This window comes from Cyprinodon tularosa, unplaced genomic scaffold, assembly GCF_016077235.1.
Source record: "Cyprinodon tularosa strain WSP-4 unplaced genomic scaffold, ASM1607723v1 ctg1812, whole genome shotgun sequence".
In the NCBI taxonomy this organism is placed as follows: Eukaryota; Metazoa; Chordata; class Actinopteri; order Cyprinodontiformes; family Cyprinodontidae; genus Cyprinodon; species Cyprinodon tularosa.
This window is the reverse complement of record NW_024038617.1, coordinates 3473-6442: the sequence shown is the minus strand read 5'-3', so window position 1 is coordinate 6442 and position 2970 is coordinate 3473. Positions and strand designations below refer to the sequence as shown.

General features: G+C 51.4%; 1 pseudogene; it reads right to left on the bottom strand.

The window, feature by feature from the left end:
- Positions 1-1778: 1778 nt before the first annotated feature.
- On the bottom strand, positions 1779-1952 carry LOC119781783 (annotated as a pseudogene).
- Positions 1953-2970: the final 1018 nt, after the last annotated feature.

Sequence of the window (2970 nt, the reverse complement as noted above, 5' to 3'; positions counted from 1 at the left end):
CAAAGCCTGTTCTGGCTCATTGGTGACCATGTGAAAATGGTTTGTTCAGATTTTGGTCCCAATCGGTCCATGTTAAGTTGCGTAAACTGAGTGAATTGGATGCCATGTCCCTAAATTTTAGGCAAAAAATTGATGGCCCATAAATCTGCATCCTGAGCTCAAAGAGACCCCCTTTTTAAGCCCTAGGCAGGTAGCGGGGTCTATTTTGAACATGCTGCGTCTTTATGGGCCAACCAAGTGGCTTCCCGTCCCCTACTCCAACAAAAATGATGGTTCTTCCGGCAAACAGCAGATTTTGGACTTGATTTTAACAGGGATGCTCCTGCAGAAGGCCTGCACACTCTGTGTGGAGCCCCAGCACCCTGGCGCCTTTTTCTAGACCTTCAGGGGCGAGTGGATTCCCCACTGCTCTGCCCAGCAGAGAGCCTCATTATCGGCACAGCCGCTCCCCCTCTCTGCATGATCGACCACATCCGGGGTGACAACCTCCAACTCTCCTCCGGGCCAACAACCACCACTAGACCTCCTCCGGGAACCTGCACCTCCAGGAGGTCCTGTGGGCCCAGTCTTAAGCACCCCCCCACGGCCTAAACCAAGCAGTACACACCTGCAGGCTGTCTGGGCGCCTAGTATGGCAGCATGACTTAAAAAAATTTGAGCGCTCTCGGATCCCTGACATGGAACCTGCACCTCCAGGAGGTCCTGCGGGCCCACTCTTAAACACCCCCCCACGGACTAAACCATGCAGTACACGCCTGCAGGCTGTCTGGGCCCCTGGTATGGCAGCATGACTTCGAAAATTTGAGGGCTCTGTGATCCCTGATGTGGAACCTTGATGAGGCCAAAAAGCTTACAGCACCAGGTATTTCAAGGTGGTCTCCCATCCAAGTACCAAAGGATTCCCCACTGGTCTTCCGAGCAGAGAGCCTCATCATCGGCCCCACTGCTCCCCCTCTCTGCAAGATCCACTATATCCGGTCTGACAACCTCCAACTCTCCTCCCCAGAAAAACACACTTCCCTCCGGGTCAACAACCACCACTTGACCTCCTCCAGGAACCTGCACCTCCGGGAGGTCCTGTGGGCCCACTCTTAAACACCAACCCACGGACCAAACCACGCAGTACATGCCTTTAGGCTGTCTGGGCCCCTGGTATGGCAGCATGACTTCGAAAAGTTGAGGGCTCTCGGATCCCTGATATAGAACCTGCACCTCCAGGAGGTCCCTTGGGAACACTCTTAAGCACCCCTCCCCCATGGACAAAACCAAGTAGTACACGCCTGCAGGCTTTCTGGGCCCCTGGTATGGCAGCATGACTTTGAAAATTTGCGGAGTCTCGGATCCCTGATTTGGAACCTTGATGGGGCCAAAAAGCTTACAGCACCAGGTATTCCCAGGCGGTCTCCCATCCAAGTACTGACCAGGCCCGAGTATGGCCGTAAGCCACCAGAGCTCAAATAACCCGCCTGTTTATACAGGATACAGTAGCAATGTGTTTCCGATGTGACCGTTTTGCTGTGAGCTGACACCACATGCCTACCTATGCTTCCCTTTGATCGGGTCTTGATAAAACTTGCAGAAAAGATACTCTCCAGTTCATATAATTGAATGAGGTATCGTTGTGTCCCGAACCAACTGTTGAGTTTACCATTATGGTAATGATTGAAGGACTAAAGTTTTTATGGGGTCCTCAGGGACCACAACACATCACATTGACTTGAGAAACACTAATAAAACCTGATTCTCACAGTGACCTGGAGCTGCCTTTTTACATAAACGTGAAGTGCACCAATCCTAGAAGTGCTGCAATACTAGGCTGATGCGTAGAGTGGACAGAGCAAGCCCTTGTTCCATCTCCCTATTCCAAAAAGCAATTTAATATATGGTCCCCGGATAGGGGACATATCAGATATTAAACTGATAAGAACAGATTTTTTTCTTTCGAAAAATGTTTTATTTTTTCTTAGAACATTTTATAACATATCGCTTTTATACAGAAACTTTCTTTTTAAGTAAAATACAAATTGTCACATTTTTCAGCTAAAAGAAGTTAAGAACAAGGAAGTTAAAACCAAACTCTCTATGTTAAAAATTTGAGCAGGACCAGGGTGACTCTTTACAAAGTTCGGGGCCGTCCCGTCCTTCCAAACGGCGTTTGGTGCTCAGAGGAGAAAACCCCCCCTGCTGCTCCTTCCCTCCTGCCTCACCCGGAGGGCCAGGCCGCCGCTGCTGGGACCTTCGTCAGTGTAGCTCCGGCTCCTTCGTCCATGGAGGCGCAGGCGATTCTTCTTTGTGGCTGTGTCCTTGGCGTGCCACCTGCAGCCGCAATGGTTTGTCTTCTTGCTGCCGCCATTCGGATCACAGCCACGGGGGGCATCTGCCTGCGCCTGCTTACCAGCAGGTTTCTGGAGGTCCATATGGCGTCTTTGATGGTGGCGAGGGTGAGCCACATCTCTGCGAAGTCCTTCTTTCCAAACTTCTGGTGGCTCACCCCGTACAGCATTAGCTGCATATCGAGGACCTCCCTTGCTGGCAAGTATGGGAATTGCAAGGAGCCGGCCTTTGCCCACAGGTCCCTGGCAGCGCTGCACTCCCACAGCAGGTGCCTCACCGACTCCGGCGCGCCACAACCGGGTTGGGGGCAGATGGATGTCGCCGACATGCCGCGGGAGTGCATAACGGCTCTGACCGGGAGGATCTCATGAGCCACCATCCAAGACAGGTCCTGGAGTCCGTTTGAAAGGACGGGATGGCCCACATTGCGCCAAACTGTAATGGCGTCCCCAAACTGGAGGCCGCGCACTGGAGTCACTGGCTCCCGGTCCTGCACAAAAGAGATAATAAAACGATGGTTTGTTAAAATCCTGATCTCCTCTCCTTCCAGCTTAAAATGCTGTAAAAATTTCTGTATAAAAGCGTATGCCGTTGGGAGGTTGAAAGCTACTGGTTTTCTAAAATCACTCTTTAAAA